At 49.6% G+C, this 16,190-nt stretch overlaps 1 protein-coding gene across 2 annotated transcripts in view; it reads right to left on the reverse strand.

The window, feature by feature from the left end:
* RNF4 (ring finger protein 4) overlaps positions 1–11,881 on the reverse strand; it is a 48,195-nt gene extending 36,314 nt beyond the window's left edge. Inside the window, exon 1 of one of the 2 annotated variants that reach the window (XM_050792326.1) lies at positions 11,159–11,881. The gene's annotated coding sequence lies outside the window, so the exon portion shown is untranslated. Of the gene's footprint in view, positions 1–10,856; positions 10,983–11,158 lie in introns of those variants that run through there. The other variant, XM_050792325.1, reaches the window with a different exon arrangement.
* Between the last annotated feature and the right edge of the window lie 4,309 nt (positions 11,882–16,190).

Raw genomic sequence — 16,190 nt, forward strand, 5'->3', positions numbered from 1 at the left:
ACCATACCATTCCACCCCTGGCCCCTCCCAAATCTTATGTCCTCACATTTCAAAACCAGTCATGCCTTTCCACAGTCCCAAGGTCTTAACTCATTTCAGTATTAACTCAAAAGTCCAAAGTCTCATCTGAGACAAGGCAAGTCCCTTCCACCTATGAGCCTGTAAATCAAAAGCAATTTAGTTACTTCTTTGATACAATGGGGGTGCAGGCATTGGGTAATTCCAAATGGGAGAAATTGGCCAAAACAAAGGGGCTACAGGCCCCATGCAAGTCCGAAATCCAGCAGAGCAGTCCAAATCTCAAAGCTCCAAAATGATCTCCTTTGACTCCATGTCTCACAACCAGTCATGCTGATCCAAGAGGTGAGTGCCCAAGGTCTTGGGCAGCTCCACCCCTGTGGCTTTGCAGGGTACAGCCTCCCTCCCAGCTGTTTCATGGGGTGGTGTTGAGTGTCTGCAGCTTTTCCAGGTGCACAGTGCAAGCTGTCAGAGGCTCTATCATTCTGGGGTCTGGAGGACAGTGGTTCTCTTCCCACCGTTCAACCAGGTGGTGCTCCAGTAGGGACTCTGCTTGGGGGCTCTGACCTCACATTTCCCTGCTGCACTGCCCTAGCAGAGGTTCTCCATGAGTGCCCTGCCCCTGCAGCAAACTTCTGCCTGGGCATCCAGGTGTTTCCATGCATCCTCTGAAATCTAGGTGGAGGTTCCCAAACCCTGATTCTTGACTTCGGTGTACTCGCAGGCTCAACACCATGTGGAAGCTGCCAAGGTTTGGGGCCTGTACCCTCTGAAGCCACGGCCTGAGTTCTACTCTATGTTGGCCCCTTTCAGCCACAGCTGGGGCAGCTGGAATGCAGGGCACCAGGTCACTAGGCTGCACACAGCAGAGGAACCCTAGGCCCAGCCCAGGAAACCATATTTTCCTCCTGGGCATCTGGGCCCATGATGGGAGGGGCTGCCATGAAGACCTCTGACATGCCCTGGCGACACTTTCCCCCACTGTCTTGGGGATTAACGCTTGGCTCCTTGTTACTCGTGCAAATCTCTGCAGCTGGCTTTAATTTCTCCTCAGAAAATGGAATTTTATTTTCTAGCACATTGTCAGGCTGCAAATTTTCCAAACTTTTATGCTCTGCTTCCCTTATAAAACTGATTGCCAGCCGGGCGCGGTGGCTCAAGCCTGTAATCCCAGCACTTTGGGAGGCCGAGACGGGCGGATCACGAGGTCAAGAGATCGAGACCATCCTGGCTAACACGGTGAAACCCCGTCTCTACTAAAAAATACAAAAAACTAGCCAGGTGAGGTGGCGGCGCCTGTAGTCCTGGCTACTCGGGAGGCTGAGGCAGGAGAATGGTGGGAACCCGGGAGGCGGAGCTTGCAGTGAGCCGAGATCACGCCACTGCACTCCAGCCTGGGCGACAGAGCGAGACTCCGTCTCAAACAAAAAAAAAAAACAAAAAAAAACCTGATTGCCTTTAACAGTAGTCATCTCTTGAATGCTTTGCTGCTTAGAAATTTACTCTACCAGATATCCTAAATCATCTCTCTCAAGTTCAAAGTTCCACAAATCTCTAGGGCAGCGGCAAAATGCTGCTAGTCTCTTTGCTGAAACATAACAAGAGTCACCCTTGCTCCAGTTCCCAACAAGTTCCTCATCTCCATCTGAGACCAGCTCAGACTGGATTTCATTGTCCATATCCTTACCAACATTTTGGTCAAAGCCATTCAACAAGTTTCCAGGGAGTTCCAAACTGTCCCACGTTTTCCTGTCTTCTTCTGAGCCCTCCAAACTCTTCCAACCCCTGCCTGTTACCCAGTTCCAAAGCTGTTTCCACATTTTCGGGTATCTTTTCAGCAGCATCACACTCTACTGGTACCAACTTACTATACTAGTCTGTTTTCACAATGCTAATAAAGACATACCTGAGACTGGGTGATTTACAAAAGCAAGAGGTCTACAAAAGCCAGTTCCAAATGGCCGGGGAGGCCTCACAATCATGGCGGAAGGCATGGAGGAGCAAGTCATGTCTTACATGGATGGCAGCAGGCAAAGAGAGCTTGTGTAGGGAAACTCCCCCTTATAAAAGCATCAGATCTCTTTTTCTTTTTTTTGAGACGAAGTCTCACTCTGTTGTCCAAGCTGGAGTGCAGTGGCGCGATCTTGCTCACTGTAACCTCCACCTCCTGGGTTCAAGCGATTCTCCTGCCTCAGCCTCCCAAATAGCTGGGACTACAGGCATGCACCACCATGTCCAGCTAATTTTTGTATTTTTAGTAGACACAGGGTTTCGCTCGTCTTAAACTCCTAACCTCGTGATCCGCCCGCCTTGGCCTCCCAAAGTGCTGGGATTACAGGCATGAGCCACCGCATCCAGGCCTAGAACATCAGATCTCTTTGAGATTTACTCACCATCATGAGAACAGGATGGGAAAGACCTGCCCCTAAGATTCAATTGCCTCCCACTAGGTCCCTCCCACATGTGGGAATTCAATATGAGATTTGGGTGGGGACACAGCCAAACCATATCAGCACCTGTATTCCCAGCTACTTGGGAGACTGAGACAAGAGGATCACTTTAGCTTAGAAGTTTGAGGCTGTAGGCTGGGCACAGTGGCTCATGCTTATAATCCCAGCACTTTGGGAGGCTGAGGCGGGCATATCACCTGAAGTCAGGAGTTCAAGACCAGGCGGGCCAACATAGTGAAACCCTGTCTCTACTAAAAATACAAAAATGAGCCAGGTGTGGTGGTGCCCACTTGTAATCGCAGCTACTCGGGAGGCTGAGACAGGCAAATCACTTGAACCCAGGAGGTGGAGGTTGAAGTGAGTTGAGACTGTGTGCCACTGCACCACTCCAGCCTGGGTGACAGAGCAAGATTCTGTCTTTAAAAAAAAAAAAAAAAAAACAAGTTTTAGGCTGTACTGTGCTATATAATTGCACCTGCAAATGGCCACTGCACTCCTCCCTGGGAAACATAGGAAGACAACCTTCTCTTAAAAAAAAAAAAAAAAAGGGCCGGATGTGGTGGCTCACACCTGTGATTCTAGCACTTTGGGAGGCCGAGGCGGGTGGATCATAAGGTCAGGAGTTCAAGACCAGGCTGGCCAACATGGTGAAACCCCGCCTCTACTAAACATACATAAAATTAGCCACGCGTGGTGGCGCGTGCCTGTAATCCCAGCTACTTGGGAGGCTGAGGCAGGAGAATTGCTTGAACCTGCGAGGTGGAGGTTGCAGTGCTGAGATCGTGCCACTGCACTCCAGCCTGGGTGACAGAGTGAGACTCTGTCTCAAAAACAAAAACCAAACCAAACAAAAAAAACCACAGATGATCGTGATGGGAGAATAGGAGAGAACATTTCTACCTGAGGCATTTTCAACTTTTCAACTTGCAAGAGGAGGCCAGAACCAACACTGGAAGACAGCAAGAAGGTACTTAGAAAGGAAGCAAATTTTAGTGCAGGTAACACAGAATGCTGCCATATTTAGCAGCAGAATTTAGCAGTAGTTTGGCTAAAGAAAGAGGTGAGGTGCGGCAGATAGGCAAATGCCTAGGCCCTAGGACAACTTCCCCTAGCTGGTGAGAGGAGAAAACTTAGGAACAATAACTCTGAGGAATACAATACAGTCACTGAGAATCAATAACGTTTCTTGAGGGTATTTATCAGACTCCTCTGGGATGAAAGCAAAAATAAAGATACTATTAAGTTTTGTTTTTACTATTTGAAGTTTCTAGAAACATTGGCCATGTGCTTTCCCACCACACAAAAAAAGCACAAGACATAACAAAGCCTAACAAAAGAACAAAGGTAGGAGTCAGGGGTTAAGTTGCAAGCTCTGCTTACTAACTGTGTGACCTTGGGCAAGTGGCCCTGATCTCCCCGTGCCTCAGGAAGAGTAAAATGGGGCTAACTACAACAACTACTTTATAGGGTGGTTCTGTAAGATAGTGAGAAGTAGGGAATCACTCAACCGTAGATATTAATCACGAATCAGGAGTCTGAGACCAGCCTGGGCAATATGGCAAGACTCAGTCTACAAAAATTTGTTAAAAATTAGACAGGTGTGGGCCGCGCGAGGTGGCTCACGAGGTCAGGAGATCGAGACCATCCTGGCTAACATGGTGAAACCCCGTCTCTACTAAAAACACAAAAAACTAGCCGGGCGTGGTGGCAGGTGTCTGTAGTCCCAGCTACTCGGGAGGCTGAGGCAGGAGAATGGTGTGAACCCGGGAGGCGGAGCTTGCAGTGAGCTGAGATCCCGCCACTGCACTCCAGCCTGGGCGACAGAGCGAGTCTCCGTCTCAAAAAATAAATTAGCCAGGTGTGGTGGCATGCGCCTGTAGTCCCAGCTACTTGGGAGGCTGAGTCGACTTATGATTGCACCAATGCACTCCAACTGGGTCAACAGGGAGAGATTCTCTTAAAAAATAAATAAAAGGCCGGGCGCGGTGGCTCAAGCCTGTAATCCCAGCACTTTGGGAGGCCGAGACGGGTGGATCACAAGGTCAGGAGATCGAGACCATCCTGGCTAATACGGTGAAACCCCATCTCTACTAAAAAATACAAAAAACTAGCCGGGTGAGGTGGTGGGCGCCTGTAGTCCCAGCTACTCAGGAGGCTGAGGCAGGAGAATGGCGTAAACCCGGGAGGTGGAGCTTGCAGTGAGCTGAGATGCGGCCACTGCACCCCAGCCTGGGCGACAGAGCAAGACTCCGTCTCAAAAAAAAAAAAAAAAAAATAATAAATAAATAAATAAATAAATAATGCTAATGATCATTTGAGTCTTCATAAAGTCGTAATCTTTTTGCTGGTGAAGGGTCTTGCCCTGATGATGGCTGCTGACGGATCAGGGCGGTGGCTGATGAAGGTTGGGGCAGCTCAGGGCGGGGGCTGACAAAAGTTGGGGCAGCTGTGACAATTTCTTTTTCTTGTTTTTTGAGATGGAGTTTTGCTCTTGCTGCCCAGGCTGGAGTGCAATGGTGCAATTCTGGCTCACTGCAACCTCTGCCTCCCTAGTTCAAGCAATTCTCCTGCCTCAGCCTCCCGAGTAGCTAGGATTACAGGCATGCGCCACCAAGCCCGGCTAATTTTTTTGTATTTTTAGTCGAGACGGGGTTTTTCCATGTTAGCCAGGCTGGTCTGGAACTCCCAACCTCAGGTGATCCGCCTGCCTCGGCCTCCTAAAGTGCTGGGATTATAGGTGTGAGCCACCATACTGGGTCAATTGCGACAATTTCTTAAAATGAAGTTTGCTGCATCAGTTGTCTCTTCCTTTCATGAAAGATTTCTCTGTAGCATGCAATGCTGTGTGACAGTATTTCACCCACAGTGGAACTTCTTTCAAAATTGGAGTCGATTCTCTCAAACCCTGCCACTGCTTTATTAACTAAGTTTATAAAATATTCTAAATCCTTTGTTATAATTTCAGCAATGTTCACTGCACCTTCAGCAGTAAATTCCACCTCAAGAGACCACTTTCTCTGCCTGTCCACAGGAAGCAACTCTCCATCTGCTCAAGTTTTATTATAAAATAACAGCAATTCAATCACAACTTCAGCTTCTGCTTTCTTTTTCTTTTTTTTTTTGAGACGGAGTCTCGTTCTGTCAACCAGGCTGGATGGAGTAGCAATGGCATGATTTAGGCTCGCTGCAACCTCCGCCTCCCGGGTTCAAGCGATTCTCCTACCGCCTTGCCCAGCTCTTTTATTTTTTTGAGACAGTCTCACTCTGTTGTCCATGCTGGAGTGCAGTGGCCCGATCTTGGCTCACTGCAACCTCTGCTTCCTGGGTCCAAGCAATTCGCCTGCCTCAGCCTCTGGAGTAGCTGGGATTACTACGCAGTAATAATCCTACCACCACACCCAGCTAATTTTTGTATTTTTAGTAGAGACAAGGTTTCACCATGTTGGCCACGCTGGTCTGGAACTCCTGACCTCAAGTGATCTCAAGTCTGCCTCGGCCTCCCAAAGTGCTGGGATTACAGGCATGAGCCACCAGGCCCAGACTTCAGGCTCTACTTCTAATTCTAGTTCTCTCGCTATTTCCACCACATTTAGTTACTTTTTCCACTGAAGTCTAGAACCCCTCAAAGTCATCCATGAGGGTCAGAATCAAGTTCTTGTTGTGTTAATCAAATTTTTTTTTTTTTTTTTTGAGACACAGTCTCTCTGTTCCCAAGACTGGAATGCAGTGGCGGGATCTCGGCTCACTGCAAGCTCCGCCTCCTGGATTCACACCATTCTCCATTCTCCTGCCTCAGCCTCTCGAGTAGCGGGGACTACAGGCTCCCGCCATGACGCCCAGCTAATTTTTTGTATTTTTAGTAGAGATGGAGTTTCACCGTGTTAGCCAGGATGGTCTCGATCTCCTGACCTTGTGATCCACCCGCCTCGGCCTCCCAAAGTGCTGGGATTACAGGCGTGAGACAACGCGCCTGGTCCTTTTTCTTTTTTTTTTAAAGACAGAATCCCACTCTCACCCAGGCTGTAGTGCAGAGGCGCAATCTCAGCTCACTGCAGCCTCTACCTCCTGGGCCCAAGCGATTCTCCTACCTCAGGCTCCCAAGTAGCTGGGACTACAGGAGCGTGCCACCATACCTGGCTAATTTTTCTATTTTCTTGGTAGAGATGGGGTTTCACCATGTTGGGCAGGCTGGTCTCGAGCTCCTAATCTCAGGTGATCTGCCCACCCCAGCCTCCCAAAGTGCTGGGATTACAGGCGTGAGCCACCATGACCTACTGATGTCGATATTTTGACCTCCCATGAATCACAAATATATATATATATATATATTTTTTTTTTTCTTTTTTGAGATGAAGTCTTGCTCTGTTGCCCAGGCTAGAGTGCAATGGTGCGATCTCGGCTCACTGCAAGCTCCTCTTTCTGGGTTCACACCATTCTCCTGCCTCAGTCTCCCGCATAGCTGAGACTACAGGTTCCCACTGCCACGTCCGGCTAATTTTTTGTATTTTTAGTAGAGATGGGGTTTCACCATGTTAGCCAGGATGGTCTTGATCTCCTGACCCTGTGATCCACCGCGCCTGGCGACAAATATTCTGTTTTTTTTTTTTTTTTTGAGACGGAGTCTCGCTCTGTTGCCCAGGCTCGAGTGCAGTGGCTGGATCTCAGCTCACTGCAAGTTCCGCCTCCCGGGTTTACGCCATTCTCCTGCCTCAGCCTCCCGAGTAGCTGGGACTACAGGCGCCCGCCACCTCGCCCGGCTAGTTTTTTGTATTTTTTAGTGGAGACGGGGTTTCACCATGTTAGCCAGGATGGTCTCGATCTCCTGACCTCGTGATCCGCCCGTCTCGGCCTCCCAAAGTGCTGGGATTACAGGCTTGAGCCACCACGCCCAGCCTGACAAATATTCTTAATGGTATCTAGAATAGTGTATCCTTTCAGGAGGTTTTTAATTTACATTGTTGAGACCCATCAGAGGAATCACAATCTATGTAGCTATAGCCTTACAAAACGCATTTCTTTCCCCTGGTCCCGCCCTTTTTTTTTTTTTTTTTAAGAGATTGGCAGTGGAGGGGGTGGTCTCACTATGCTGCCCAGGCTGGTCTCTAACTCCTGAGCTCAAGGGATCCACCTGCTTTGGCCTCCCAAAGCGCTGCGAGTACAGGCATGAGCCAATGTGCTCAGCCCCAAAATGCATTTCTTAAGTAAGATTTGAGAGTTGAAATTACTCCTTGATCCATGGGCTGCAGAACAGATGTTAACATTAATCTCATTCATCTCCATGAGACCTCTTTGGTGACTAAGCACATTCTCAGTGAGCAGTAATATTTTGAAAGAAATCTTTTTTTTTCTGAGCTGTAGATCTCAATAGTGGGCTTAAAATATTCAGTAAAACATACTGTAAACAGATATGCTACTACACAGGCTTTCTTGTTTCACCGATCAGCACACAGTAGATTTCTGCATAATTCTTAAGGGCCCTAGGATTTTCAGAATGGTAAATGAGCACTGGTTACAATTTAGTCACGGGTCACATTAGCCCCTAACAAGAGAATCAGCCTGTCCTTTGAAGCCAGGCATTGATCTTTCTCTGGCTATGAAAGTCCTAGATAGTATTTTTTTTTCCATATAAGGCTGTTTCATTTACATTGAAAGTCTGTTGTTCAGTGTGGCCACCTTCATCAATTATTTTAGCTATATATTCTGCATAACTTGCTGCAGCTTCTACATCAATGCTTACTGCCTCAACCTTACACTTTCACATTACAGAGGCGGCTTCCTTCCTTAAACCTCATGAACCAACCTCTGCCAGTTTCAAACTTTTCTTCTGCAGCTTCTTCACCTTTCTCACTCTTCACAGAACTGAAGAGAGTTAGGGCCTTAAATCTGGATTAGGCTTTCGCTTAAGGGAATGTCACGGATGGTTTGATCTATCCAGACCACTAAAACTTTCTCCCTATCAGCAATAAGGCTGTTTGGCTAATCATTCATGCGTTCACTGGGGTAGCATTTTAATTTCAAGAACTCTTCCTTTGCATTCACAACTCGGCCAACTGTCGTTCAGCACAAGAGGCCTAGCTTTTGGCCTATCTCAACTTTTGATATGCCTTTCTCACTAAGGTTAATCATTTCTTAACTTGATTTAAAGTAAGAGAGATTCAACTGACTGCTCCTTTTGTCTGGACACTGTAGGGTCACTGACTGGCCTAATTTCAATATTGTGTCTCAAGGAATAGAGAGGCCTGAGAAGAGAGACTGGGAACTGCCAGTCAGTGGAACTGTTACTAGACACCCAACTTTTACCAGTTAAGTTCACCATCTTATATTAGTGCTATTCATGGTAACCCAAAACACTGACCACAGCTCACCGTAACAGATGCAATAATGAAAAGGTTTGGGGCTGGGCATGGTGGTTCATGCCTGTAATCCCAACACTTTGGAAGGCCAAGGCAGGCAGATCACTTGATGTCAGGAGTTCGAGATCAGCCTGGCCAACATGGTGAAATCCCGTCTCCACTAAAAATACAAAAATTAGCTGGGTGTGGTAGTATGTGCCTGTAATCCCAGCTACTCCGGAGGCTGGGGCAGGAGAATCACTTGAGCCCAGGCAGCAGAGGTTACAGTGAGGCCGAGAACATGCCATTGCACTCCATCCTGGGTGACTGAGATTCCATCTCAAAAAAAAAAAAAAGTTTGAAATATTGTGAATTACCAAAACTTGACACAAGAGACACGAAGTGAGCACATGCTGTTGGAAAAATGGCTGGCACTTACAGACTTGCTCGACGAATACTTGCTATAAACCTTCACCTTGCAAAAAAGGCAATATGTGCAAAGCACAATAAAATGAGGTATCTCTTATTCCCTCCATCCTCACCCAGCTACAGGAGGGCCAGCACCACGACTGTTGACTGCTGTAAGTTTGGCATACAGGACACCTCAAAAATATGCTACTTCGATCTTGAGGAGAGTGAAATATCTTACTCATTTTATGTACAAAGCACAGATGTGTATACATTCTATAAAAATAGTTTACGTATGGCATTAAGATTTCATGAAGATTAGAAAAACAATGTTTACAAAAGCTCCTTACAAAGGTAGTAATTTAAGATCAATAAACGATGTATTAAAGTAAGATTTTTGGAAGCTCAAATTCAGGCAATACAAAAGCCAGCAACACAGCTTGCTACTCAAATGTCCCTATTTCATCTCAAACTCACAGTAAAACTGAACCTAATGTATCCTTGTCCATTAACAAGTAAAACACCAAGAAAACAACAAAACATTCCCTTCAATGTCTCTTTTACTGTCAGCGGTCCCAAAACTCCTGAGGTCACCGAATTCAAAAGCCTAATCCTGCAGTTAAGACTTAATCTCATCTGCTGCCAAAGAGCCGGCTTTGTGACCTTGGGCAGACTACCTCACTTTTCTGGACCTCAGTCTCCCCAGCCACTTGGACACTGTAAGTCAGATTCCAGAGCTGAGACCCAACGTCTGGCTCAAGAACTTCGTGCAGAAACAGAACGAAGGTTATTAAGACTGTGAACGTCTATGGGAACCGACAAGTGAAAGACAAAAGCTGAAATCCCTACCAAAACTGCTTGCCCAAGCTCTATCCTTTTCCCTGTTTCCTCGATGGATCAAAGGCGGAAAAGCGGTGTTTACTAGCAACTCTTTTTCGGGTCTTGAGAATCTTCATACGCCAGCCTACAGGCGCGCCAGAGGGTGAAGGGCCCGAGCGGTGCAGGGCTGGGCCGCAAGCCTCACAGTCACACGTTCCACCAACCATCAGCCGGGGCCCGGAAGCGCGTCCGGAAGTCGAGGCCCTACCAAGTTTTAGACTGCGACCTCGGCGCCCCACACTGTCAGTCCCGCACCCGTACTCAGATCCTCCCGACCTACAAAAGGCCCCGCCACGCGGCCCGGGCACCCGGGCACCCGGGCAAACTCGCAGGCCCCACGATGGCGGGGCGGCGGCACGAACACACAAAGGAGACGTCGTCAGCGGGGAACAAAAACCCTGCCCAGGTCTCCCCCCTAACAGCACACCCTGCCCGACTCTCCGAGTGACCTTGGGGGCGTTCCTGCCCTTCCCAGAGCCTCAGTTTCCCTTCCTAAGCTATGGACTAAGCCCCATGGCCGCGGCCCGCCAGGGTGAGCCGAGACCCAGACGCAGGCCTCTTAACTTCTGTCGCCCGCGCCAAGCCGGGTTAGGTGCGCCCGCGCGGAAGGCGGTGCGAGCGGCCAGAGCTGGCTCGAGGTCCCGGGCTGCGGAGTCTCGGCCGGGTGGAGCCGCGCGGGCCGAGGCCTCTGTAGGCCGCGAAGCCGCCTAAACCTCGCATCTGCACAGGCCCTGATTTGCCGCTGCTTCCCCGCAAAGCCCAGCCTAACCTGGAGCTAGTTAGGTCCGCAGGCGCCGCCGCCGTCGCACTCGAGAGAAGAAGCTGCTTCTCCAGCCGCCCAGGAGAGCCCCTCGAGAAAGATGCCGCCGCCTCAACAGCAACCCACTTCCGCTTCGGGGGCCTCGGCTCCGCCCCCCGTCGTGTGCCCATTGGCCGCCCGCCTACCCTACTTCCGCGGTTGGCCGGGTAAGGACAAATTTTTAAATCCTATTGGATAAGAAAACCATCTGTTACCACTTTAAAGCGCGCCTCTTTCCGCCCCCGCCCACAATCGAGCGCCCTAATTCGCACCTTCCGGCAAGAGACGGCGCGGGCGCGGCCCCGCCCGCAAGGCCTTCCGGGAGTCGCGGTCTGAGGGCTGACCGGGCTCCTGTACCCGGCTGCGACTGACTGTCCCAACGCCGCCAGGGACTGCCCGCCGACTGCCTCCGGAGCCGAGCGGGCCCCGAACCTTCCCATTCCTAGTTTTCGAACCGCACACCAGCTGCCGTGCCCCTGGCTCGACGCAGCTGGCCGGGACGCGGAGCTGGTAGTTCGTCCCGCCCGCCGTTCCGCGCCCCTCTCCTGGCTCTTGTTTCCCCGCCTCTTAACGATGCCTTTGTGAGGAAGGTTGCTGGGCCTGGGGACTATGACGATCGGCTGGAAACCAGGCCTGGCCCTGTTTCAGCGCCCCCGCGTGCCAAGCCCTGGGCCGGCGTGCGGGTCCCTGCCCCTGAGAGGAACCTGGAACTTTTGCAGGCTGGGGTGCAGACGTGTACCTAACAGGTGAAGAGTGTGGAGGATTGGAAGACTCAGGGCAGCACGGCACAGGTGCATGCAGGTCCCCGGTCGGACTGGAGAATGGGTGGTGGGTTTCTTGAGCTCCAGTCCCTGAGCTGGACTTTGACGTTGGTTTAGCAACCAGGAAAAAAGCCCACCTTGTCCCTGCTGCCTGAGAATACCCAGACCTTAGTCCATGGCCAGCATCTCTGGTCCCTCGGCACCCTCAGGCAATGTGAAGGTCACCCCAAATGCCTTGGGTTGCATTGTTTTCTTTTTTTCTTTTTCTTTTTTTTTTTTTTTTTGAGAGACGGAGTCTCGCTCTGTCGCCCAGGCTGGAGTGCAGTGGCCGGATCTCAGCTCACTGCAAGCTCCGCCTCCCGGGTTCACGCCATTCTCCTGCCTCAGCCTCCCGAGTAGCTGGGACTACAGGCGCCCGCCACTTCGCCCGGCTAGTTTTTTGTATTTTTTTAGTAGAGACGGGGTTTCACCGTGTTAGCCAGGATGGTCTCGATCTCCTGACCTCGTGATCCGCCCGTCTCGGCCTCCCAAAGTGCTGGGATTACAGGCTTGAGCCACCGCGCCCGGCCCGCATTGTTTTCTTACACTGAGTTTCTGTTTGTTTTGAGATGGAGTTTCGCTCTTGTCGCGCTGGCTGGAGTGCAGTGGCGTGATCTCGGCTCACTGCAATCTCCAACCTCCAACCTGGATTCTCGTGATTCTCCTGCCTCAGCCTCCCGAGTAGCTGGGATTAGAGGCGCCTGCCACCACACCCGGTTAATTTTCTTTGTATTTTTAGTAGAGACGGGGTTCCATCATGTTGGCCAGGCCAGTCTCGAACTCCTGACCTCAGGAGATCCACCCTCCTTGGCCTCCCAAAGTACTGGGATTACAGGTGTGAGCCACTTCGCCCGGCCACCGTACAGTAAGTTTCTAACCTCGAAAATGGAGTCAAATAATGGAATGACAAGGCAGATAGAAACCAGAGCATTAACGTTTTTGCGTTGTGTTTACAAACAATATGTGTTTGCTATTTTCTGTAATTGTAAGGAAATCTGGCATGGTAGAGTATCTGATAGATAAATCTAATTCTCATGTAAAATATCTAAGTATTTGTGTGTGTGTGTGTTTTGAGACGAGGTGTCACTCTGTCACCCAGGCTGGCGATCATGCCTCACTGCAGCCTTGGCCTCCCCAGGTTTAGATGATCAACCCACCTTGGCCTCCCAAATAGCTGGGACCACAGGTGTGTGCCACCATGCCTGGCTAATTTTTTTTTTTTTTTTTTTTTTTTTTGTGGACACTGGCTTTTGCCATGTTGCCCAGTCTTGTCTTGAAGTCCCAGGCTCAGGCTATCTGCTTGCCTCGACCTCCTGAAGTGTTGGGATTACAGGCATGAACCATCACACCCTGCCCTAGGTATTCGATTTTTGATAGTGATTGTAAGTTGAAAGGTATTCCAAAGTTTGTGATTATAATTGGAACAAAGAGAACTAAAAAGTTTAAGAGAAATGTAGACATTTAATATACCTATGAGAATTATTTAAATATTAATACTTGATAAGGCAGACAACTGAAATGCTAAAGAATAAAATTAGATTCTACATGTATAAATGCAGTTGAAAATGTTTAAGAGAATTTCAGTTCATAAATGGAGCCGTACATGATTAATCAAAATGGTGGTTAAAAATGATCAGATTTAGGCTGGGCATGGTGGCTCTCACCTGTAATCTTTTTTTTTTTTTTTTTTTTGAGATGGAGTCTGTCACCCAGGCTGGAGTGCAGTGGCATGATGTCGGCTCACTGCAAGCTCCGCCTCCCAGGTTCATGCCATTCTCTTGCCTCAGCCTCCCAAAGTGCTGGGATTACAGGCGTGAGCCACCACACCCGGCCTCGCCTGTAATCTTAACACTTTCGGAGGGTGAGGTGGGAGGATTGCTTGAGCTGAGGAGTTTATAGATGAGCCTGGGTAACATGGTAAAACCCCGTCTCCACCAAAAAAAAAAAAAAAAAAAAAATTATCCGGGTGTGGTGGCATGTCCCTGTGGTCCCAGCTACTCAGGAGGCTGAGGCAGGAGGATTGCTTGAGCCCAGGAGGTCATGGCTGCAGTGAGCTGTGATTGCATGTCAGCCTGAGTGACAGAATTAGACCCTCTTTCTCTCTCTCAAAAAAAAAAAAAAAAAAAAATCAGATTTAGAAAGAGTAATATGGCCGGGCATGGTGGCTCAAGCCTGTAATCCCAGCACTTTGGGAGGCCGAGATGGGCGGATCACGAGGTCAGGAGATCGAGACCATCCTGGCTAACACGGTGAAACCCTGTCTCTACTAAAAAATACAAAAAAAACTAGCCGGGTGAGGTGGCGGGGGCCTGTAGTCCCAGCTACTCGGGAGGCTGAGGCAGGAGAATGGCGTAAGCCCGGGAGGCGGAGCTTGCAGTGAACTGAGATCCGGCCACTGCACTCCAGCCTGGGCAACAGAGCAAGACTCCGTCTCAAAAAAAAAAAAAAAAAAAAAGTGTAATATTAGTAATTTGTATTTTACAGCCTAAGGAAAAGTTAGGGTTTTCTGTTTGTAACTGTAATACATTGAACATGTGATGTTGAAAGTCTCTACAAATACCAGTTTCATGCTCAAAGGCTGCCTTCAGCCTGGGCGACATAGTGAGACCGCATCTCTACTAAAAATAAAAAATTAGCTGGGTTTGGTGGTAAGTGCATGTAGTCCCAGCTAGTAGGGAGGATGAGGCAGGAGGATCACTTGAGCCCGGGAGTTTAAAACTGTATGAGCTATCATCACGTCACTGCACTCCAGCCTGGGTGACAAAGCGAGACCCTGCCTCAAAAACAAAAACAAACAAAAGCTGCCTTTAAGTCTTCTCCAAGCCTCACTTGCACTGAACTTGTTCCTTCACAAATAGCGCTTCCCTTGGGCCCTGAACACCTGCAGCTTGGCGAAAAGACTGGCACCTTGGTGCTCCCGTAGTCCCACATGTGGAAACCAGCTGAATGCAGGTTCCGGGGCCTCACACCAGATACTGAATCTGCTTTCTTCACTATTTCCAAAGAAAGCCCCTGCCCAAGTGGGTCTCAGATGCTATGCATAGGACCTTCTGACTAGCCTGTACTCAGGCAAAGTGTCCACTCCCCAGGCAGTCCAGCCAGGAAAGGTTCAGAGAGGGATTGTCAGCACTAGCTGGGTCATATCTCACTCTGGCTGGCCCCCTTTGGGGGAGTAGCTTGATTTTCTGTAAAGAGCCTATGCAGGGAGGGGAGGCAGGGGCCCCCACTGTGAAGGCCCTGGGCCCTTAAGGGTGTGCCCCTTAGCTATTTCTCTGGAACAGACCACCCCAAAGCTTGATACTTTGAACGATAGACATTTATTGTTGCTCATGAATCTACAAGACAGTGGGGCTGGGGGAGGTTCTTGTCCGTCTGCTCTCATTTTGTGCTCTGCTGCTCTAGGATGGCCTCTGAGATAACGGGCTCTCCTCCACATGGTGTCTGATCCCAGCAGGCCACCCTAGTCATGCTCACATGGGGCCTGGGCAAGGTTCCCTGGGAACTCAAAGGCCACCTGAGGCCCAGACTCAGAACTGACACGTGGTTACTTCTGCTGCACCCTATTAGCCAAAGAAAGTCACTAGGCCGGACCAGATGCAAGGGCTGGGGGAAACAGACTCCGCCTCTTGGTGGGAGGTGTAAAGTCACACGGCAAGGGGCCGAGATACACAGACTTTTTGCCATCTATCACACGATGCCTACTCCCAGGCCACAACTTTAGGGAGTGGTCCCAGGCCTGCTCCCACCTAGGTTTGTATGAGGAGAGGCCCCAGGTGCTCTCAAGCTAGCTCTAAGCGGCTGCTCAGTCCAGGAGGGGACTTGTTACCTGCCAACCAACAGTGTTGGCAATAGTACCCTCAGTTTGTTAGCTGCCACATCCCCCCTCCGCTCCTGAGGCCAACCTCCTAGGTGAAGGGTAATTCCCCGCCTTGCCACAGTGCTTCAGGCACCCTTGCAGACCTTCCCCCACGGCAGGAACTGGCTCAGCACAAGCATGTTCAATTCAGGCCAGTGAGGCTGGGGCAACTGTTCTTTGTCCCTCAGGCTGGAACTGCTACCATACTGGATCTGGCACATCGTGAAGTCTGCCACCTTTAGATTGGCATTATGAGAGCTAATAAATCCCCCTTTGAAACCCCCAGAGCTCAGAGGGGCTCTCTGGGCCAGGCATCATCGATGTATTCCGTCAATATCAAATTAAATGTGTTTGGATCACACAACACAGAATGTGAGCAATGTTTCTTTCTTTTTTTTTGAGATGGCATTTTGCTCTTGTCACCAGGCTGGAGTGCAGTGGTGCATTCTCAGCTCACTGCAACCTCCGTCTCCTAGGTTCAAGCAATTCGATTCTCTTGCATCAGTTTCCCGAGTAGCTGGGATTACAAGCACCCGCCACTACGCCCAGCTAATTTTTGTATTTTTAGTAGCAACGGGGTTTTGCCATGTTGGCCAGGCTGGTCTTAAACTCCTGACCTCAGGTGATCCATCTGCCTCAGCCTCCCAA

Source organism: Macaca thibetana, chromosome 5 (assembly GCF_024542745.1).
Source record: "Macaca thibetana thibetana isolate TM-01 chromosome 5, ASM2454274v1, whole genome shotgun sequence".
Taxonomy (NCBI): domain Eukaryota; kingdom Metazoa; phylum Chordata; class Mammalia; order Primates; family Cercopithecidae; genus Macaca; species Macaca thibetana.